The 24,582-nt window shown below is 38.4% G+C and overlaps 1 long non-coding RNA gene, 2 other non-coding genes and 1 pseudogene across 3 annotated transcripts; all 4 read right to left on the minus strand.

The window, feature by feature from the left end:
* Positions 1-825: 825 nt before the first annotated feature.
* On the minus strand, positions 826-4,990 carry LOC113921030. The gene is made up of 3 exons (XR_003519481.2): positions 4,487-4,990; positions 2,252-2,330; positions 826-1,984 (listed from the first exon to the last, which is right to left on the minus strand). It is a non-coding gene; the product is annotated as an uncharacterized LOC113921030 (long non-coding RNA).
* Positions 1,067-1,193, minus strand: LOC113921197. Its single transcript, XR_003519593.1, has one exon. It is a non-coding gene; the product is annotated as a small nucleolar RNA SNORA27 (small nucleolar RNA).
* On the minus strand, positions 1,474-1,545 carry LOC113921185. Its single transcript, XR_003519581.1, has one exon. It is a non-coding gene; the product is annotated as a small nucleolar RNA SNORD102 (small nucleolar RNA).
* Positions 4,991-20,699: 15,709 nt separating the features above from the next.
* LOC113920425 lies at positions 20,700-21,194 on the minus strand (annotated as a pseudogene).
* Positions 21,195-24,582: the final 3,388 nt, after the last annotated feature.

The raw sequence follows: 24,582 nt of genomic DNA on the forward strand, positions 1-24,582 counted from the left end.
AATAAACCACAAACCTTTCACCAATAGATAGCATTACTCAGCATGGCGATGGCTAATTTACAATAATTAATTGTACTGCAAGAGGCCTTGAAGCAAACATCTCCACCTTTTTTTTTTTTTTTTTTTAAAGATTTATTCACTGGGCTGCTTAGGTGGCTCAGTCAGTTGAGCATTCCACTCTTCGGTTTTGGCTCAGGTCACAATCCTAGGGTCATGGGATTGAGCCCTGTGTTGGGAATCTGTACTCAGCAGGGTGTCTGTTGGAGATTCTCTCTCTCCTTTCCCTCTGCCCCTCCCCACTGCTCATGTTCTCTAAAAATAAAAAAGATTTATTTATTTATTTTAGGGGGGTAGAAGGAGAGGGAGTCTTAAGCAGACTCCATGCTGAGCATGGAGTCTGACGTGGGGCTCAAGTGCCCACAACCCAAGCCAAAATCAAGAGTTAGATGCTTCGGGCGCCTGAGTGGCTCAGTTGGTTAAGCAACTGCCTTCGGCTCAGGTCATGATCCTGGAGTCCCGGGATCAAGTCCCGCATCGGGCTCCCTGCTCAGCAGGGAGTCTGCTTCTCCCTGACCCTCCCCCCCCACGTGCTCTCTCTCATTCTGTCTCAAATAAATAAAATAAAATCTTTTTTTTTTTTTTTAAAGATTTTATTTATTTGAGGCAGAATGAGAGAGAGAGAGCACATGAGAGGGGGGAGGGTCAGAGGGAGAAGCAGACTCCCTGCCGAGCAGGGAGCCCGATGCGGGACTCGATCCAGGGACTCCAGGATCATGACCTGAGCCGAAGGCAGTCACTTAACCAACTGAGCCACCCAGGCGCCCAAATAAAATAAAATCTTAAAAAAAAAAAAAAAAGAGTTAGATGCTTCACTAATCGCACCACCCATACGCCCCCGAACATCTCCACTTCTTTCTTTTGATGAGGTGACAGACCTTGAAATACTATATAACCAAAACCAAATCACTAACTCAATTTACTACTTACTATACTTCTTTTTTATACTCTGAAAACTAGAACTGCTTAACACCAAACCCTAATAAAACCTTCCATTAAGTCTAGTTTAATTTGTTTCCTCTGACAGGATACAAGGCAAACACCCAGTTTGCTTGAGTTTTAAAAGGATATTTCCTTTGCCCCACTTGAATGACCAATAAAGACATAAGTCCAATTGGCAAAGTGAAAAGGGGGTATGGGGTATGAAGGAATACTGATCGGCTAAAAAGAACCCTGACGTTACTTACTTAACTTGTTTGTTTACAACAATGCCAACAGCATGCTGAGTAACATTGTAGACTCTTCCAGTTTTGCCATGGTAACATTTGTGGGGCATTCCTTTTTGAACAGTGCCCATTCCCTGTTAAGAAAGGAGATTAAAGTTATGCCAGCATTTCCCCTTCCTTTTACATCCTGACTCTTACTAAAGTAATTAAGATACTCTAAAATTTTTTTTCTTTTAAATGGCAACTCAAGAGCTTTCAGAGCCGGTGAAATGTTGTTTTTCACATTGCTTTATGCAATCAAAAAGACAATCATCATTAAGCTCCAGAGTCCCAGGATACATTTAAATATTGGTCACAAAACAAAACTTTCACTTGTTTTTACAAAAATAACAATCTCTGTCACCATCAACAATTAAATTTTGCACTAAGGTATTATTCCTTTTTACCTCCACAAATTCACAACCTGTTAACAAACAAGTAACGAGAAAATTCTTAGACTCAGGAATAGCACTTTAAAAACTCTGGTTTCTCAGTTAAATAGCCATTCTACACTTACCAGCTCTTATCCAGACCAAAGATTTTCCCTATTCAGGAGAATAAAAAGCCAACAGATGCAACATACACTAGTATCTGAATTCCAAATTAAACTTTTCTACCTTCTAATATTCTGTAGGTTATTTACCCAATTTTAGAATTTACCTTGATGTCCACAATATCACCTTTCTTATAGATTCGCATGTATGTGGCCAAAGGAACAACTCCTGCACCCAAAAAAATGAGTATAGTCAGTATCAAGATTAAAAAGTCTAGAGTATAAAAGAAACATGCAAGCTTATTAGCTTTCAACATTCTCTATTTTTGACAGTTGTATTTTTAAATCTTATTTATAAGAACCTACTATATGAAATTTATGCTTTTGTTTACTACAAAAACAAGTTAGGTAGATGCTGGTTAATTAACGCCATTTGGTAAGAATGCATTGTATGAAGGTATGCTATGTTTGCTCTCTAGGGGGTAAATTTACTTACCATGTTTTCTAAAAGGTCTAGAGAACATATAGCGGGTACCTCTCCTCTTTCCCTTTGTGTTGGTCATTTTGGCAAATTACTGAAAACAGGAAGTATAAAACAGTAAAATGCAAATGCAAAATTGACATTTGTCTTTTCAAACAAAAACCAATCAAACAACCCTGTAAATGTCAAACGCTTGCATCACAGGAGCTACACAATTAAGGAATGTAAGAAGCTGATTCACCAATCGGTATTTCTCATAAACGGTAAAAACCTATCATTTTGGCATGTAAGACTTTTGCTGAAACTGCTTAAGTGTTAACTAAGCAGCAGAATTTTATTTTAGAACCCACACCAGTACTTTCCCTATTAGAACATAAAAACACAACAAAACTTCTAAAACCACCATGTCTGTAGTAGAACCCAGCCCAGAATGCCAAAGGCACTGGAATTACTAACTAGTTGGTAATTTATTTGTTGTTGGAGAACAAGACAACTCAGCCCTGCATTTTTACATGATGATTAAACCCCTTATTGGTGTTATTTTTTGTGACAGTATCTTACACAGCATCTGCCACGAATTTCCAAATCACTTCATACTTCTGATTACTTTACTCCATCATTTACTAATAAACGTATGTAGAGTTGAAGGGTTTTGAAAAACACAGGCTTTATAACTACTGACCTAATCTGACTTAGGTTCTGCCACTTGCTTCCTGAGAAATTTGTATTTAAATTCTGATCCTCATCTGCAAAAATGGGGTTAATACTCTTGCAATTAACTGAGGTAATGTCTACAAAGCATTCAGCAAGTTCTACCCTATGGTTTAACAGTAAGTGGTAGTCAATTTATCATTATCTAAGAATTCACATATAGGCATTTCAAATCAAATCAGTTTCCCAAAAGGTTAAAACAATGGTTTTTATTGCTTATTCGAGGGCAGAACTATCATTGCCAAGAACGACTCCTACCACAAAGCAGATACATGTTAAGTCAGGCTTAACCTGATGGGACTGTAACATAAATCAGTCTCAATAATTATTAACATTCCTTTTTTTATTTTACGGATCTGACAGAGAATAAAAGAGAGCACACAAGCAGAGGGAGCAGCAGACGCCCCACTGAGCAGCGAGGCCAACGCGGGGCTCTATCCCAGAACCATGGGATCATGAGCTGAGCCTGACTGAGCCACCCTGGTGCCCTCTTATTAACACTTCTTAAAGAAAAGTGACTCCAAAGTACCTTATTCATTAACCTGGGAGGTATGGAGACACAATGTTTCACCTAAGCCACCAACACCAAATCACTGTTACAACAAATGCATCCGTTACTTTTTAAAAAAGGGAACTAAGCATCTATTAAATGCCAGATATTCTGCTTTAATCCTCAAATTCTGGACATTTGTGTCAACTCATACCCAAGTGTCAAGTTCATAAACAAGAGATACTCGGCAGGTCCAAATCACTTTATAGAGTCACTAAGTGGCAGATTCAGTAATGGAAAGTAATTTCTGACTCCAGGATCCATTCTCTTTCCACCAGATCCATTCTCCCCAGGAGAAATCTATCTTACATCACGAAACAACACACGCTTTAAAAAACAGTAACTTAAGTAGGAAACAGTGATGCTTTAGATTAACAGTACCCAACAGGACCCACTATAAAATGCAACATGCAGTTTGCTCAACTCTGGTCGCTAACATTTACAAGCCAGATGAAAAGACGAAAGAAAAAAAAAGATGAAAAAAATAAAAGATTAAGTGGTAATTCAATGACTTTCCCCAAATGAGACACCTAACCATTCACATGCAGCCCCAGCGTTAACAAAACAATACTTGTGGCAACCTGAAAGCACTTTCCGTTTGTTCAAATGCGATTTGGGGCCCCAATTTAAAACAACCGGATTAATTTCACACACTAAAGCCAAGCGGTCTACAGGTCCTATCATGCAAGGTATCCACTGTTCTCGGACCGCAAGCCCAGGTTTTCACGCACAACTAGGCCTCACCGGAAGTTAAAGCACGTGCCTTTAAACCCGTAAACCCATTCCTACTACCCCCAAAGCCCCTATCCAACAGCATCACAGGTTTAGACTTTACATTAGTGGCAAAAACGCCACACTGAAATAGAGTTCGAAAGGCGCTGGGCCACGGGGCCGCACAAAACCTGTCCGAAGGCCCAGAATACCGAGGCTGAAGCCCTGGGGACACAGGAAAAACAAATTCTTTCCCAGACTGACCCGAACTGCCTCACCCCAGGGCCTCGGCTTCGCTTTTCTCGAGTCTCTCCCCACGCAGGGCCGCGGCCTTGCCGTCTGGTCCTCAGCCCCCGGCCCGGCGCACGCCGCTCCTGGTCTGGGACGAACATAACTCCACCACCCAGGTCAGTGGGCCCAGGACAAGCTAGACGGTCTCTCAAGGACCTCAATGCACTGCCGCTGCGGTCCCAAGTTCAGAACTCGAGTCCGTGAGACACGCGGCACCGGGAGCCACGCGCAGGCCCTACCTGGAAGATGGCGGTTCCGGCCGAAAGGAAGGAGGCGGGGCCGCAGCGCGCGCCTTACAAGGGCCTACGGGCTGCCCGCAGCACTGCCTGAAAGAAATGCCAGCCGAAAAACACTCTTCTGGGGAAGGGGATCTTCTCACAGAACAAGGGGAGCCTGGCAGAATATTTTTCTTTCTTGTGAAAAAGAGGCAATAGACCAACACAAGCTGACACTTGGATCTTTCCGGACAGCCCGGAAAGGGGCCTTCAGGGGCGTCAATCACGACGCCGGCGTCCCAAGCGTGCGGACGTTTGCCTTCGCGTCGAGCTTACGCCGGAAGCGCGCGTGTGTCGGCGTCTGCGGGCGCCGCGGAGCGGTTGGGGTAACGGCGTCTAAGCCTTTTGTGGGGCTCGTAACTGCTCTGTTTGCAGAAATGATTACGTGGGCGCAAAAGACAAATTGTAATGAGGCAAACATATTATCCAGTTTGTATGTCTTTCAAGTTTTTTTTGCTCTATGAGTCAAGATAAACCACGCTCTTGCTGGCGTGCGCGTGTTATGCATTTTGAGCAATTTGGCAAAATAAAGTAAAACTGCAAATTTTCAAATACCGTACCCTAGTATTTTGCTCCTAAGTGTATATCTTGTAGGAACGTTGACATGTAAATCAGGACGTAAAAGCAAAAAATTAGCAACATCCGCCGAAGAGAGTACATCCATTAATGGAATGCTCATATGATGGAATATGCCAGTAAATCAATGCTAGACCCAGAAATATGGGACAAAAAGAGGAGGATGTAGAACGTATAATATGACGATCTACATAGAATCTGAAAACATGTAAAACAGTACCGTATGTTGCCTAGGTATATATGCATATGTAGTGGAAGTAGTCAAGAAATAAAAGGGAATAAAAATCGAATTTAGAAATCTATTTCATGTCCAGTAGGGAAGGCACCATGAAGTAGTATAAGAGGTTTTTACTATCTTGACTATTACTGAAAATATAGGTAGCCATTGTTTTATTTGTTACACTTTTTGATATGTATTATTTTAATAGCATGTTTTTTAGAGTAGTGTTAGATTTATTTTAAAAAATTTTTGAGAAAATGGTACAAAGAATTTCTGTATACCTGGTACCCAGTTTCCCGTATTAACATTTTACATTGGTATGATACATTTGTTACAATTAGTGGACCAATTTTGTACATTATTGATAACTAAAATGCATTGTTTATTCAGACTTCCTTAATTTTACCTAATATTCGTTTTCTGTTAGGATTCCATCCAGGATACCACATTATATGTAATTATCATGTCTCCTTATGCTGTGGCACTTTCTCAGACTGTCCTTGTTTTTGATGAACTTGACAGTTTGAGGAGCACTGGTCAGGTATTTCATAGAATGTCCAAATACTGCAATTTGTCTGATGCTTTTCTCCTTGTATTATTTTTATGATGTATTTTCTAAAAGTCAGCTAAACAACAAAAATCTTAACCTGTTTGAATTTAAATAATGTTATCCCACTGATTTTTTGCGTTTGATTTGACTTACTCTCCGATGCATCTGAAATTTGTAATTTCTAAAAACTGCATAGGCTCCAAAGTTTTGGTTTTTATACATTCTGACTGTAATCTTTAGCCTTGAGCTCACTTGCTCAAGAACTTGGGGAATCAGGAGCCAGTCTTCATCGATTCTTTTAATACATTGACTCCTTTTTTTTTTTCTTAAGATTGTATTTATTTATTTGACAGAGAGAGACACAGCGAGAGCAGGAACACAAGCAGGGGGAGTGGAAGAGGGAGAAGCAGGCCTTCCACTGAGCAGAGAGCCCAATGTGGGGCTTGATCCCAGGACCCTGGGATCATGACCTGAGCCGAAGGCAGATGCTTAACGACTGAGCCACCTGGGCGCCTCTAATACATTGACTCCTCCACCTTAACTATAACCACTAATTCCCTTTAGCTTCTGTATTCTTTTTTATCCAGCTTAATTTTTAGTAGTTCATCATTATAGTCACTCGATCTCAACTAACTCAAGTCAGTCTTCCATATCACTCTCCTAACAAATGTACAAACTTGGATAAATGCAACCTCTGTTTTCTTCAACACGTAGAGAATTTTTTAAAATTACGATATGTCATGTAAAAAATCAAGATTTCTGGCTCCTCTTTGAAAAATCAGTGGATGTGGCAACATAGGATAGACGGTTTGGGTGGTAGCAATCCAGTGGCCACCCCATTTAGACTGGATATATATTGAGTTTCATGTCCACTGAGCCTGCTTCAGTTGTTTATTTGTCTTGTCCTGCAGGCATTTGAGCACTCAGCCCCTGCCATACATTCAAGATCAACAATTCTCAAGTGGTGCCTAACAGCCCCATGCAGTTCCAGAGTTAGTTTACACACCTACTCTCTGTAAAGGTTATCTCACATTTTTTCTTTGATAACCAAATCTTCCATCCCTTTTCTTCACCTTTCTTCAGCTGAAAATTGCTTTGTTTTTATCAGTGTACAAACATGTTTTGGTCTTTCCACCCAAAACCCACAACCCTCTCCTTCCACCTTCCTGGCCCTGCTTGACCTCATCTTTTCCTTCTGTACTGCTCCATACTTTCTTCCATCAAGCTTTTTAAAAAAAGAATCATTTGAAATTACTGTTTTTGTACATCAAAAACTGTCTGATGTCAGCAAGGTCATATGGTTTAACCTAATACATGAACATTACTATCTCTTATCTCCCATTCTGTTTTCAGTTTAATCTTACTTCTGCCCTAGTCATGCCACTAAAGCTGCTTCCATGTTACCAAATCCAAAAGACAGTCTCTGTTCATGTCTTTCTTCACCTCCCAGAAGCTTTGGCCATTCCCTTCTTGAAACACTATCCTTTCTGACCACTCCACAGCATATTTTGCTGGTTTTCTTTATTTTTCCTGTCCTCTAAAATAATAGACTACCTCAGGACTTGGAATTAGTTCCCCTGCTCTTCTTGGGGAATTCTATGTATACCTATAACTTTAAATTTCATCTCTATCCTGCTTACTGCCAGATTTATTTTTTAAATTCGGGACTCTTCTCAAAACTATTCAGGGTAACATCTATTCTTGGATACCCTTTGGTATCTCAAAGTTAATGTGTCCACAATAAGACTTATTATTTCCATCCCCAAACCGGTTTTCAGTCCAGTATTTCCCATGTCAGTAAATAACATAAACCAGAAACCTTGGTTTCATTTTTAAGTTTTCCTTTCCCCCTGCCATATCCAATCCATCAGCAAATTTTGTCCCAGATGGCCTGCCTCTTTCCATCTCTACCACCACCACTTGAATCTCTCACCCGAACTAGCAACGGACCCGTTAAGGTCACTTTTTTCTCTCTTCTGCTCTGTCCATTTTCTTTTCTTTTAAGATTTATTTATTTACTCATTTAATTGACAGAGAGAGAGAGAGACACAGCGAGAGGGAATACAAGCAGGGGGAGTAGGAGAGGGAGAAGCAGGCTTCCTGCTGAGCAGGGAGGCGATCCCAGGACGCTGGGATCATGACCTGAGCTGAAGGCAGTCGCTTAACCAACTGAGCCACCCAGGTGCCCCTGCTCTGTCATTTTCTACATAGTTGCCAGAATGATCTTTCAGAGATGTAAACCTGATTGTATCATGATTTTGCCTAAAGTCCTTCCCTGGTTTGCAAGGTCCTGTGTAAACCAGCTCTTGGTTATCTTAAGTTCACTTGGTTCCCTACCCAGTTCATTGTAGCTCCCGCAGCCTTCTGTAGTTCCCTGACCCAGGCCAGGTCTTTCTAGCCTCAGGGGCTTTATGCATGCTCTTCCCTTTGCCTTTCAGATGGCTCATTGTTTCTCATCTTTTTGTTTCCTAAACATTAACATACTACGTTGCTTTATGTATCTACCTAGTTAGGAATTTAGAAAGATGAGTTTAACTTATAAAGCAAATCCAAATGTCTCTGACCAAAATATTTGCAATTATATTTTAGGTAACTTAAAAAAAAAATCTTTGTCATAGGAAAAATTTAATTCTAAGTCAGTACTGTTTTTTAGCATATTCTGTTATTTACCCCACTCATCAGTTGGTCCAGGCTAAGTGTAACCAAAATCATATTAGCCTAAGAAAATCATAATTAAGAAAATAAAAATAATAGTACAATAAATCCAAAATTAAATGTGTTCTTGCTGTGACCCACTCTTTTAGACATTGTACATTGTTCTTGACTTAACTGAATAATAAGTAAATAACTGAACCCCAGTATGATGTGTGTATGTGTGTGTGTGTGTGCATACATATACACGGACACGTGTATGTATGTGCATATACAAGACAGAGAGAGACTGAGATAGATTTTAATTGTATGCACTAAAATGTACAGATCCTAACTGTACAAGTGGATGGTGTTGTACTAACTTTTATAACCTTGTAACCAGTATTTCCAACAAAGCTACAGGGCATTGCCATCCCTGTGGAATACTCCCTGATGCTCCTTTCCAGCCAGTCCCTCACCAGAACCGTCCAATATGCTGATTTCTGTAATTACGGATTAGTTTTGCCTCTTCTGAAATTTCGTATAAATGGTGCCATACAGTGTGTACTCTTGTTTGTCTGGCTCTTTTTGTTCAGCTTGTTTTTGAGATTCCATCATATCATATGTACCAATAGTTCAATTCCTTTTTTTTTTTTAAGGATTTTATTTATTTATTTGACAGAGAGAGAGAAAGCGAGAGAGGGAACACAAGCAGGGGGAGTGGGAGAGGGAGAAGCAGGCTTCCCGCGGAGCAGGGAGCCCGATGCGGGGCTCCATCCCAGGACCCTGGGACCATGACCGGAGCCGAAGGCAGACGCTTAATGACTGAGCCACCCAGGCACCCCTCAGTTCCTTTTTTAATACTAAGTAGTATTCTACTATGTGAATATACTGCAAATTATTTATACATTCTTCCCTTGATAGAAATTGGGTTGTTTGAAATTTTTTGATACTATGAATAAAACTGTCATAAACATTTTGTGAATATGTTTTAATTTCTTTTGGGAAAATACCTGGATTTAACATTGCTTGACCATAAGGTAGGTGTGTGTCTAACTTCATAAAAAATTGCCAAATGGATTTTCAGCATGAACCCCCCCATTTTATTAGCATTTTCTTCTAAAGAGAGTGAGGCATTTATTTTTACTACAGGCTTTTAAAATAGGTTTGTGTCACTAGCTCTATCGTACACATCTGAAAACCATAGTGGTTTCCTGACTCTCTTATAGTCAATTTGTCTCCACTTTGAGATCATTAGTGTAAAGAGAAAAAGAAAAGCATTGAAACTTAAAAAAAAAAGTGAAGTAAATTAAATGTGGAAAGAAGGAAAACTCAAAATTCATTCAATATTTATTAGCATTTAGATTATAATCAGGTTACTGCACTGAGTGATGAGACTATAAACATGAATAAAACATGACCCTCACCCTCAAGGACTCCACAAAGAGTTTGGTGGAAGAAAAAAGTGAGTGCATGCCAATATTCTGAGCGGTATAATAGAGGACACTGAACATGAACAGTATGGGCATTCCACGGATGATGCCATGCACCTACATTAGAGGAAGGGAGTGGATGAGAGACGAACCCCTGGACAAAAAGGAAGCTTCCCAGAGAGGCTGGACTTGATGAGAGAGTAACACTTTGACCATAGAACAGAGTATTTTAGGCAGAGGGTATTTTAACCTCTGTAAAAGCACAGAGATGAATAACAATTTTAAAAACTCAGAGAAATGAAAGTCATCCAATAGCTTTAGAAAATAAGGTCAACAAATGAATAGGAATGTGACTTATTAAAATGAGAGAAATTAATAGTGCTTGAATAAAGTACTAAACAAAACCCATAACTTTTGGTTATTAAGCTAAAGTCACATCTCTATTTCTATTTTCACATTTTCTCCTGTGAAGGGATTTTAATAAGGTATGCTTTGTTTTATTTTGGTTTTCAGAGAACATTGGCAATTTAACTCCAGCAGGACACATTTTCCAAGCTAGGAGGAAACCTGGATCCATCCTCTATGCACGAGGCTCTAGTGTGGAACTCTGTATGAGTCTATCAATCAACTCCTTTTGATTTGCCCTTTGTCTTGGTAGACCAGTAGGAGAACAATTTCAAATGAGAACTGATTAGGAATTTCTAGTGTAGAAAGTATATAATGAGAATTCTTTTCTCCAGGGAAATGTCATTGTAATGATAAGTAATGGGGACTGAAGTACTATGAATAATTGAAAAACATATAGTGAAGAATAATTACATAAAATAATCTTTTTTCCATTAAAATTTTCATTTGAGATCCTGAGAAGCTGGGGGCAGGGTAATGAATAAGATAAAATCTATTTTTTAATCAAAGAGGTAAAGATTGCACTCTTCCACAATTTGATTTTCTTTTCTACCTGAAAATAGTGAAGCATAAACAGACTTGTGACCATATGAGTGGACATTCAGATTGAGTCTCAGTCCTCTAAACAGTGTCCTCATTGTCTGCATCCAGATTATTCTGTTCCCAAATCCTGCTTTTTCTTCCAGCTTCTAAAATAACTTCAACTATCTTAGATGTTAAGACCAGTGCAGCATGAGGAAGAACCTAGTCAAATTATCAGAAGTGTTCAGACTGGAAAAGTGTTGCCGTGAGGGTTGGGGAAGACATTGCAGTGATTTATGGAAGCCTAGTTATGTTTAGACTATAAAGCACAATTTGGAAAAGTGGAAACAGATACGGTGTAGAGTTCTGTGGTAGGTAGGAAACATCTAGTGGACCATTGAACTTGTAGTAAATTCAGGGAGACTGATCAGTTGGGGTCAACAATCCTTACTCTGAATGATTATGTTTGTTTTTCCTAGGTAATTTCATCACTTGGAGCTGCCACATCTCTTCCTGGCAAACTTAACATTTTGTATTTGTAACGAAGGAGGAGGTTCATGCTCTGTTCCCACACACATGCTTCATAATAATTTAGAGATGAAGGCTGACAAATAAATTTTGTATCTGTTGTTAGCTCTGATTGATTTATTGATTGATTATGGCTACTTGGACTTAGTAGAGACGTTTCTGAGGCCAATTCCAGGCTTACTGAAAAGTAAAGATTATTAATGTCCAATGGAGGCTCACTGGAGAAAAAGTCCTCTTATGCCATATTCTTGTCACCTGTGGCTTAGATAACTGGTAGAAAGAGAAGTAGTTTCACTGGCGGAGTCAGAGGCCAGCCCAGACATGGAAACGGGCTAGAAGATAGTGTGGGGACCTGGCTTATCATGGGAGAGGAGTGGGTACTTTGCAAGAGGGTCCCTAAATCAAAGCTAGAAGGAAGATATCTTTTTCCACTATGTGTGTGTGGGGGGGGTGAGGGGGGGACAAGAGTTTTGGAGTCAGACAGACTAGGTTCTATATTCTATCACTTCCTAAAGTCTGTTTCTTTGTCCTTAAAGTGGAAGCACAGATACTTGTTTAGGAGGAGCTTGTATTTATAATCCCACATGAGATAATAAATGTAGAATATCTTTTCCATTTTTGTATAGCACTGACACCTGCTAGGTACAAATCATCTCATCTCCCTTTCTCTCCTTTATAGCTTCTCATAGTCCAAGTGTTCTCAGAGTCTGTGTCTGTGGACCCCTGGGTGTCTCTGAGACCTTTGCAAGGCATGTGTGAGGTCAAAATTATTTTCAGAATAGTGTTCAGACATTATTTGCTTTTTATACTACATTGACATTTCTCTGATGATGCAAAAGCAATAATGGGAAAATAGCCATAAATCAAGGCTGTGGCACTGGTCACTATTGTACTTTTCACCACCATGCACTCTTAGGGTCAAAAAAAAAAAGCCAGTTCACTTAATAATATGCTTGATAAGGGCAGTAAAAATCATTAATTTTATTTGATCTCCATCCCTGAGTACACATCTTTTTAATAAATTGTCATAAAATGAGAACCATGCAAAAGACACTGTGCTATATAACCAGTACAATAATTGTCTGGAGGAAAAGCACCTGTTCTGCTGTTTGAGTTGAAAGCTGAAACTAACCACCACTTTTTCCCATTGAACCCTATTTTTACCTGCAAGAACAACAGCCAAATTATGGCTAGTCTGAGTTGTGTATTTGGCTGACATTTTCCGATAAATGAATTTAACCGGACTACTGCTGCTTCAAGGGAAACAACTGCCAATGGTGCCAATGAAAATTTGAGCTTTTACGGAGAAATTATAATTTTAGGAAACTGTATCCACCACTGTGAGCCTGACAGTTTCCTACAACTCAGTTACTTTTCTGATTAGATCATTGGCGATATGAGCAAATACAGTTTGTTTTATATAATTAAATGTGTCAACATTTGGATTATCTGCCTGAGTGAGCCATACTTTCAGATGACCAATACATAATGTTACAAAGCAAGGAATGGGAAAAGATCATTTGAAGTGTAAGACAGACCAATAGATTTTAATGTCCCAGTATGAAAATGTCACCGATAGCATTTCAGATTACACACTGCAACTATTTTTAAAAATCTGCCACTTGTTGAGTGTTGGTGTAGCATCAAATAAGATTAGCCACAGTTACCTGAAAAAGTTATGAAAATACTCCTCCCTTTTATAGTATACCTGTATGAGACTGGATTTTCTCCATGTACTTCAACCAAATGGCATATGGCAACAGATTCAATGCAGAAGCAAACATGAGTGTCCAGCCATTTTCGATGGAGCTAGACCTTAAGGATATCACAAAAAGGTAACACAATGCCACATTTCTCACCAAATGGTGCAGTGGAAAAGAAAGGCAATGAAAAAAATTTACTTTGGAAAATATGGTTATTTGTCATAAAAAGATGTTATGTTATCATGTATGAGGTTTCTATTCTTTTTAAATAAGCTAATGAATATTCCTAGAAATGATTCATTTTAATTTCTAATATGGTAAATATCGATAGACGAAAATTAATTTAAACAAAAAGTTCCGATTTGTCCCCATTCATTTTTTTTTAAGGATTTCATTTATTGCTTGAGAGAGAGAGAGAGCGTGCACATGAGAGGGGGGAGGGTCAGAGGGAGAGGCAGACTCCCCGCTGAGCAGGGAGCCCAACGCGGGACTCGATCCCGGGACTCCAGGATCATGACCCGAGCCGAAGGCAGTCGCTTAACTGGCTGAGCCACCCAGGTGCCCCTGTCCCCATTCGTTCTTAAGAGGTAAAGCGGTTCTGAGACCAAAAAGTTTAAGAACACTGTCCTAGACCCCTACTTCTGCTACTGCTGGGTGTGCTTTGACCCCCTGAGGAGAGCCAGGGATGTCACTGTAAGTTCTGGAAGTCATCTCCATTCGTAGCGAACTTTGACTATTGTACTATTAGGGTGAGTCCCAGGTCAAAACAGGCGGGTACACATAGTGATCTTGCTTCTGCAGAGTTATTCAGGAACATGAACACATGGGGTTATTTCCATTTTACTTTGTGAATTCTGAATAAGCCACGGTACAATTTTGCTGACTTGCCTTGAGCTGACGGCCTTCAATTTTTAATTTATCCTGTAATTAAGCTGATTTTGCTTTGCTGTTACTCTGTCATGTCTTTAGGTTGCCAGTGTAACTGCTTATTAGTCAAACAGGTCAAATTTTGTGGGAAAATCAGGGAACTAGCACTTGGTTGTGCTTGTTAAAATTCATCCTGGAAACACTTTAAAAAGAAACCCTCAAAAGTTTTCTCAAAACAGTCTTTCTGGATGTCAAATGAAATAGGTGAGCAATTAGGTTTCTGTCCTATGATAGATTCAAATTTTTCTGCTGACCAGCATAGTGTCCTGTCTCAACCTCTGAGCTATTACTCAGGTACTTGGCTGTTCTCTGATGGAATAAGAAGACTCTGCGGTTGAAATATTTTAACTACCAAACTTGCTGACAAAAGACTAAAACATTTTTAGCCATTAGAAAAATTACTCTGGCTAAGGTTTCATTTATGCCAGGAATTATTGAAAGAGACTTTTTGGGCGGGGGGAGGGAACTGACAATAACTTTAACCATTATAATGAACCACAATGACATCAAAGTATTTCTGCAAAATAATTGATACAAATGCTTTTAAAGGTTTTAGCACTGGGATTTGTAGCTGAAACATAAAATTACGTGAAGAACCTTTGTCAGACTCAGTTTAATACTGCTAATTTGCCCTCAGCTTCCAAATGTTATGGATACAATTCCATTGCCACCTATTCGAACTAGTTTTCAGGTATCTGTAGTGCTTAAAGCTAAGTTTCGGTGGTATTTGAAAGCTGATTTATGTGCACAAAATTGATAAGGTTCAATTTAAATCATTTGCTAGAATTCTACTTAATTGTAGTTGATTTAGGGGAAGATACTGAAACTGAGGAGAGGGGTGTGCTGACTTTTGCACAGTAAATTTCAGAAAACTATAATGTAAGCTTCATAAAGGCAAGGACTTTGTCACTCTAGGCTCACCCCTTTGTATCCAGTGCTTAGCATACAGTATAGTATACTAAGGCTCAAAAAATATTTGGAAACAGATGGAAAAGATGGAAATAGAAGGGAACAACAACCTGACACAACTGAATCAGTGTTAATGTGGGTAATTTTAATAACATGAATGGAATTTTAAGAAAATGATCATTTACAGTTGCAGAGTCTTAGAATGATTTGATACCTAGGATCCACTTGAAATTGACAATGAATCCAACTTAGTCTGCTGCCCAGCTGACTGGTTTCCTCAAGCCACGCTCAGGGCATTTGTTCATTCATTCATGGAGCATACATTCATTGAGCATCTACTATGTGGCAGCATCGATCTAGGGCTAGAGATATAGGGGAATAAAATGGACAAAAATCCCTGTGCTCTTGAAGTTTACATTCTAGTGGGAGAAAGATAATGAAGAGTACACTATTTACAGTATAATGTTACAATATATACATTATGACAGATGGAGACAAGTGTGATGGAGAAAAAAAAATCAAGCAGGAAAGAGGAAATGAGATGTTACAATTCAAAATAGAGTCATTAGAGAAGACCTCACTGAGAAGGGTATTTGAGCAAAGATCTGAAGAAAACGGGGAAGAGAGTCATGCACGTATCTGAGAGAAGAGCATGTCAAGCAAAGAGAATAGTAAGGGCAAAGATCCTGTGGACAAAGTGTGTCAGACATGTTTAGGCAACCTTGGGTTAGGGGTGTTTGATTGAAAAGGAGATAACTGAAAGGAGAAACAGACAATTCAAAAGATAATAGAGACTTCATTACCCCATCTCTGTAATGGGTAGAACAACCAGACAAAATTAGCAAGCATTTAGAACACTTAATACTATCAATCAATTAGATCTAACTGACATCTATAGAGCATTTGAACAATAAAAGCAAAATAGACATCTTCTCAAGTGCACATGGAATATTATCCAGGATAGACCATATACTAGCCCATAAAACAAGTTTCAAAAATTTAATTGAAATCATACAAAGTATGTTCTCAGTCCACAGGGGAACACAAGGAAAATTCTGGAAATCATAATCATGTGGAAACTAAATGACACGCTATAAGTTAACAATTGGTCACAGAAGAAATCATAATAGAAATTAGAAGATGCTTTGAAATGAATAAAAATGAAATATAACAAAATGTATGAGATACCATGAAAGCAGTGCTTAGAGCAAGACTTATAGCTTAAATTCTTTTTTAAAAATATTGTGGTATAATTGAATTGTAACATGTGTGTTTCAGGTGTACGACATAATGATTCAGTATTTGTATATATTGTGAAATGATCACCACAAAAAGTCTAGTTAACATCTATTACCATACATCGTTAAAAAGATTTTGAAACACAGGACACGAAAATGGGAAATTACTATGAATGTATGTAATAAAAAGTAAACCTTGCTCTAACTGACATTTGACTGGAAACTGGGAGAGAAAGAAACCCTCAAATGCCAGAACCTTCCATTCACTCATGCCTTCCTCAGGAGTATGCACCCGCTTCTCCATTCTCACTCTCTGTACAAACCAGAAATAAGACAACCTACAAAAATTGTGGAGTCCCTTCTTTATAAAATTCTCTGTGGTGTGATATATTTATTCATTAATCTTTTACCAAGCATTTCATTACGTGCCTGTTTGATACTGGGACCCATTCCTGAGAGGGGGAAAAGTCGGTGTCTTTAGGGAAATTACATATTCTCCAGGGAAACCAATACTAAACTAGGAATTAGGAGATTATTTCACAATAATCTTTATATGTGCCATGAATGACCAGCCGAGACTATGAGAACATCAATAGTGCATGATCCTTATCCGGGAGATCAGGGAAGACTTGCTAGAGGAGGTGACATCAAGCTGGGGGAGGAGGTGAGAGAACAGTTTTGGGACACGTGTTCTCAAACACATTTTGAATTATTACCTGATTTATATGATTATATCCATACCCATGAGAAGTATACATTTTATCAGAGGCTATAAAACTGTGAATAAATTATTTTCAGTAATACATGGTTTAGGAAATGGACCTACACATTTCTATGGCTAGGTAGATATTTGAGAAGAATTTGCTATATAGATAACAAATGTTGAATGTTTCAGCTTAGTAATATTTTTCCAGCTTGCTATTTGTTTTTATTGTGTGTTGGTATATTTAACAGTTTGTAAAATGTGTACATATTTTTATTTCTTGTGTGTATGTGGATGTGGATTTGATCATGTTTAGACTGAAATACAGAACCACAAGTTAAAGGAAATATATTTTCCTGTTCAATATCAAGTACACTATACTTCCTTAGGCACTTCTTTTTTTTTTAAGATTTATTTATTTATTTTAGAGCCAGAGTGAGAGAGCATGGTGGGGGAGGGGCAGAGGGAGAGGGAGAGACAGATTCTCAAGCAGACTCCCTGCTGAGCACAGAGCCCCATGTGGGGCTCCACGCAGCGCTTGACATGGGGCTCAATGTGGGGCCTGATCTCACCCCGAGATCATGACCCTGAGATCATGACCTGAGCTGAAATCAAGATTCAGACACTCAACTGACTGCACCACCCAGGCTCCCCAATCCTTAGGCACTTTCCACAAAAAGTAGATAAAAAATAAAATTGTTTGATTTTTGGATGAATGTGTAATATACAAAAGTAACAGTCTGAAATCCTAAGTTCTACATAGGTCGGTCAACTCCCTGCCTTCTATTCTTTCCTTTATTTAAAGTCTTATAGGTTGATGTATTTATATCTGTAGAAAGACCTGGAAATATCCACAGAATTATATTTTCTCTTCAAGTCTTTTGAATTTGGGGCCAGGTGGATTGTTTAGAGTGGTCTTTACAACTTTTACCTGGGGGTAGCCTGAAGGTTTTGCCCGATTCTCCTTATTGATACCCGCTAGGCCAAATCACACTTACATATGTGCTCTTTTGCCTGCAAGCGCCAAAATCCCAATTTAAATTAGCTTAGACAAAAAAGCCAATTTCGTACCAATGGAGGATGTTTGTTCCACCTGTTCTGAGCGTAAGCCTACTTGTTCTCTCTCATGGCAAACCGTCTCTCCACACAGAACAGAAACATGATCACTGAGAGCTCCTGAGCTTCTCAGCTAGCCAAGTTGGCCACCTGCAGAGAAACCACCTCAACTTTCTGGGCCCTAAGTCCAAGAGCAGTGGGAAAGCACTCCTTAGGCCCCAAGACTTCTAGACCCATTAACTGTGATGGGAGGAGGAGAGCTGTGTGTGTGAAGTTGTATGATAACTGTAGCTCCTGAGAGAACAGTCTGGGGGGAATGAAGGGGAAGTGTTCTCACAAGGAGGAGGCAATCCTAGTAAGCAATCACATATGAATCTACTCTGGGATTACTGGGAGTAAGAAGCATGAGAGACTAGGAGTAAATGATGAATGAGGGACTCGTGTTGGACATTTTATGTGACGTAAAGGGAGAAAAGAAGGTCAGGAGATTTCCCTGAGAACATAAGGAAACATGAGAAACTTTAGACACCCTAGGACATCATACAAATGCTGACAAATGTTATGCCTCATTTACTTTCAAATACTCAAGTAAAAAACAGATGAAACAAATTGCAAGATGTTAATATTAAAACAAGGCAATGAATATAGGGGTTCATTATTTTAGTCCTTCTGTATATTTGAAAATTTTTCATTAAAAAAAATAGACAATCAGATTCCAAAGTGGATCGTGAAAAAGAAGTAAGCAGCTCATGAGGGAAAGATGAGTCAGTAGGTGGAGATAACATAGACTATAGAAACCATTTTTTAAAATTATCAAAATAATGTGTCCGACAATAAGGTAAATAAAAAAAGTAAATACCCTCCTTAACGCACAAAAAGAAAAAAGGAAAAAGAAAAAACAAATGAAGTATTGATCCATGCTCCATCATGAATGAACTTCAGAAACTTTACGCTAAGTGAAAGAAGACAGACCCAAAAGGCCCTACATTGTATGAGTCCATTCATATGAAATGTCCAGAATAGCTAAAACCATAGAGACAGAAAGCATAAAAAGGATTTTCAGGAGTCACTTAATGAGTACAGGGTTTACTTCTGGGGTGATGCCGTGCTCTGGAAGTAGACAGTGGTGATACTGGAAGTAGACATGCTGATACAACACCGTGAATACACGAAATGCAGCCGAATCCTACATTTAAATAAATATTGTACTCTTAAAAGTTACTCTCTAAAGTTATATATTCAGTCTAACAGCATTGCCATTCTTGAAATATTTTTTGAAGTATTTTTCAAGAAGATTCTAAGGTATAATTTTTTTTATTGTGGTGAAATATGCACAACATAAAATTTACCATTTTAACCATTCGTAGGAGCAGAGTTTGGTGGCATTAAGTACATTTACGTTGTGTGTTTTTTTTTTAAGATTTTTATTTATTTATTCATGAGAGATAGAGAGAGAGAGAGGCGGAGCGAAGGCAGACACTTAACCATCTGAGGCACCCAGGCGCCCTACGTTTACACTGTTGTGCAACCATCACCATCATCCATCTCCAGAACGTTGTCATCCTGCAAAACTGAAACTCTGCCCCCATTGAACAATGATTCCCCAGCCCCTGACATCCACCACTCTGCTCTCTGTCTCTGTGAATTTAACTCTTTCAGGGACCTGGTATAAAAGGATCAGACAATATTTGTCCTTTTGTGTTTGGCTTATTTCACTTAGCATGATGTTTTCAAGGTCTATGCCTGCTGCCACATATGCAAGAATTTCAATTCTTTTTATGGCTGAATAATATCCCATTGTACGGATATACCATTTTTGTTTATCCATTCATTAGCAGATGGACATTTGGGTTGCTCCCACCTTTTGGCTCTTGTGAATATTGTGGCAATTCACATTGACATACAAGGATCTGTTCAAGTTCCTGTTTTCAGCTCTTTTGGAATTCCACGTAAGAGTGGAACTGCTGGGACATTTGTTAATTCTTTGTTTAACTTTTTGGGGAACCACCAAACTGTTTTCCACAGCAGCCGCATCATTTTACGCTCTCACCAGCAATGTATTTTTATATCCTTACCAACAATCATTTGCCACTTATTTTCTTGGTGTATCCATGCTAAAGGTATAAAATGGTATCTCATTGTGGTTTTGGTTTACACATCCCTAATGACTGATGCTATGGAGGATCTTCCCATGTGTTTAGTGGCCATTGATATATCTTAGTTGGAGAAATGTCTATTCAAGTCCTTTGTGTATTTTTAATTGGGGTTGTTAGTCTTTTGTTGTTGTGTGGTAAGTGTTCATATACTCTGGATATATATGATTTGCAAATATTTTCTCCCATTCCACCCATGGGTTGTCCTTTCAACTTTCTTTCTTTCTTTTTTCTTTAAGGAAATGTATATGTACCCCTACAGCAGAAATGGGGAAATTATAAGTTTGTGCAAGGCCTACATTCCTGAAATGGATCCCCATTCCATATTCTTTTAAATACTGGCTAACTGCTGCCACATTATTCCTGCATTTTCAAAATCCAGCCAACATGGATACCTCTGCTAATGTTTTGGCCTTCATAGCTGCTTCCTCTCTTAGGTGACCTTTCTTATCCAAGTTCAGGCTTGTTAAAGACTCGTTTCTTTTGATAGCCTTCTTGCCCTCAATAACCATCAGGATGCATCCTGCCACTGTCAGGGCAATCATTACATAGCTGGTCTTCCCCCAGATCTTGTTGTTGGCAGCATCACACATCTCGAGCGAGATAGTCTCTGGGATCTCATCTTCCTTTTTGAAGCGACCTGATCATATCAGGGTCTTCCTCTCCCAATGTGTAGGTTTATGTAATGGCACTCTGCGGCTGTAAGTGTAGGGTGGAGCTTTTGGACTTTCTTGTGGTTTGGTGCAAAACCCATTTATTGTCTTCAAATCAAGATTTCTGGTAAGTCTTAGAGATGAACAAACATCTCTTTCATATAACCTAAAATAACTTCCCACCGGCCTGTGCAGGCCGTACAGACTCCCCATGGCCGCCTACTCTGCCGACCTGCCAGTGCCGCGTGGGTGGTGACAGCGCGGGCATGTTCAATGTCACCAAACGCCACCTGTCTCTTCATTTTCTTATTTTTAGATGCACAAAAGTTTAATTTTGATGCAGTCCAATTTATCTATTTTTTCTTTGGTTGCTTGTGCTTTTTTTTTGTATCTAAAAAACCATTGCTAAATCCAAGGTCACAAAAATCTGCCTTTATGTTTTCTAAGAGTTGTATAGTTTTAGCTCTTACATTGAGGATTCAATACATTTTGGGATAATTTTTGAATATGGTGTAAGGTAAGAGTCCAATTTCATTTTTTTACATGTAGCTATCTAACTGTCCAAGCGCTATTTGTTGAAGAGAGATCTTTTTCCTACTACATGATCTTGGCATTCATGTCCAAAGTCAGTTGACAAAGACGTATCGGTTTATTTTTGGATGCTCAGTTCTATTCCATTGATCTATATGGTTATCCTTACACCAATACCACACTTTCGATCACTGTGGCTTTGCATTAAGTTTTGAAGTAGGAAAATCTGAGTCTTTCAACTTTGATCTCATTTTTTATGATTGTTTTGGTTACATAGCGTCCCTTGGAATTTCCTAAAGATTTTAGGATCAACTTGTCTGTTTCTGGAAAGAAAGGCAGTTGGAATTTTGATAAGGATTATACTGCATTTGTAGATCCCTTTGGGAATTATTGCCATATTAACAATATCAAATCTTCCAATCCATGAACAAAAGGTGGCTTTCTATTTATTTAAGTCTGCTTTTATTTCTTTCAAGAATGTTTTGTAGTTTTGTAGCATGCAAGTCTTGAACCTACTTGATTAAATTTTTTTCTAAGTATTTTATTCTTTTTGATGGTTTTATAAAGGAAATTGTTTCCATACATCTAATTTTTGTATTTTGATACGGAATTCTGTAACTTTGCTGAAGTCATTCATTAGCTCTAAATGTTTTTGTGTGGATTCTTTATGAGACACTATATAAAAGATCATGTCATCTGTGAATAGTTTTACTTGCTCCTTTCCATTTGGATGCCTTTATTTCCTTTTCTTGCCCCCATTTCTCTGGCTAGGACTTCTAGTGCAATGTTGAGTAGAAGATGGGGAAAGTGGGCAGTTTTGTCTTGCTCCTGATCATAGGGGGAGTCTTTTCAGACTTTCATCATTGTGTGTAATGTTAGCTGAGGGTTTTCAAAAATGCCCTTTATTGTGATGAGGAAGTTGTCTTCTATTCCTACTTTCATGAGTGCTTTTATCATGAAAGTATGCTGAAGAGTGTTGAATACTTTTTCTTTGTCAATTGAGATAATCATTAAGTTTTCTTCCCCCTTTATTCTAGTTATGTGCTGTATTTTATAGATTGATTTTTAAAAGTTGAAACACTCTTGCAGTCCTGGGATGAATGAAATCCAGGACTCTGTTTGGATTCTGTTTTCTAGTAGTTTGTTGAGTTTTTATATCTATATTTATAAGGGGTACTGGTCTGTAGTTTCTTTTTCTTGTGATATCCCTGTGTGGTTTTGGTATTAGGGCAATGCTACCTGATAAAAAGGATAAGCAAGTGTTCTGTTCTCTACTATTTTTTTGGAATACTTTGAGAAGGATTGGTGTTAATTCTTCTTTAAATATTTGGTAGAATATGCCAGTGAAGCAAGCCATCTGTTCTGGCCTTTTCTTTTTGGAAAACCTCTTAAGTGCTGATCAGATCTTTTCACTTGTTATAGATTTGTTAAGATTTTCTATTTCTTCTTGAATCAGTTTTGGTGGTTTCATCTAGGTTCTTGCTGGAGTCTGATTGTTCATAGTATTTTTTTTTATTAGTTTCAAAGGTAGAATTTAGTGATTCATCAGTTGCATATAACACCCAGTACTCATTACATCAAGTGCCCTCCTTAATGCCCATCACCCAATCATCCCTTTCCCCCAACCCACAGCCCCTCCAGCAACCCTCAGTTTGCTTCCTAGAGTTCAGCATCCCTTATGGTTTGCCTCCCTCTCAATTTTCATCTTATTTTTCCTTCCCTTCTCTTATGTTCATTTGTTTTGTTTCTTAAATTCCACATATAAGTGAAATCATATGGTATTTGTTTTTCTCTGACTGACTCATTTTGCTTAGCATAATACCCTCTAGTTCCATCCACGTTGTTGCAAATGGCAAGATTTCATTCTTTATGATGGTTAAGTAATATTCCTTTGTACACATATATGCCACATCTTCTTTATCTATCCATCTGTTGATGGACATCTGGGCTCTTTCCATAGTTCAGCTGTTGTGGACATTGCTGCTGTGAACATTGCTGTGCATGTGCCCCTTTGAATCACGATGTTGGTAACACTTGGATAAATACCGAGTAGTTCAATTGCTGAGTCCTAGGGTAGCACTCTTTTTAACTTTTTGAGGAACCTCCATACTGTTTCCCAGAGTGGCTGTTCATAGTATTTTATAATCCTTTTTTATTTCTGCAGTGTCAGCAGTTATGTCTCCATTTTCATTTCTGAATTTAGTAATCTGAGCCTGCTCTCATTTTTTCTTGGTTTTCTGGTTTAAAAATTTGTCCATTTTGTCGAACTGTTTTCAGAGAACTAGCTTTTGGTTTCCTTGATTCTTCCTGTTGTTTTTCTATTCTCTATTTGGTTTATCTCCACTCTAATCATTATTATTGCCTTTCTCCTTCTAGCTTTGGATTTAGTTTGCTTTTATTTATCTAGTTTCTTAGGGTGTACAGTTAGGTTATTGATATGAGATCTTTTTTTCTTTTTTAACATAGGCACTCACAGCTATACATTTCCCTCTGGGTGCTGGTTAACTGCATTCCATAAATTTGGGATATGTTGTGCTGTCATTTTCATTTGTCTCAAAGTAATTTCTAATTTGTCTTGTGATTTGTTTATTGACCCAATTGTTGTTTAAGAATGTGTTTAGTTTTCATGTAATTTAAAAATTTCCAGATTCTCTTCTGTTATTGATTTTAAGTTTTATTCCCTTATGATCAGATAAGATACTTTGTTTGATTTTAATCTTTTAAAATTTATTAAGACTTCTTCTGTGGCTTAACATATAGCCTACTCTGGAGAGTATTTCATGTACACTTGAGAAGAATGTGTATTCTACTGTTTTTGAATGGAGTGTTCTGTATATGTCAGTTACTTCTGGCTGGCTTAGAGCATTGTTCAAGTCTTCTATTTCCTTGATGATCTTTTGTGTAGTTGTTCTATACATTATTGAAAATGGTATACTGAAATCTCCAACTACTATTATAGCACTGTCTATTTCTCCATTTAATTTTGTCTGTTTTTGCTTCATATATCTTGTGGCTCTCTTATTAGGTGCTTCATATGCTTTGGAGCTATTTTATTAAGATTTATATCTGG

The sequence above is a fragment of the Zalophus californianus genome, chromosome 3 (genome assembly GCF_009762305.2).
Source record: "Zalophus californianus isolate mZalCal1 chromosome 3, mZalCal1.pri.v2, whole genome shotgun sequence".
Taxonomy (NCBI): Eukaryota; Metazoa; Chordata; class Mammalia; order Carnivora; family Otariidae; genus Zalophus; species Zalophus californianus.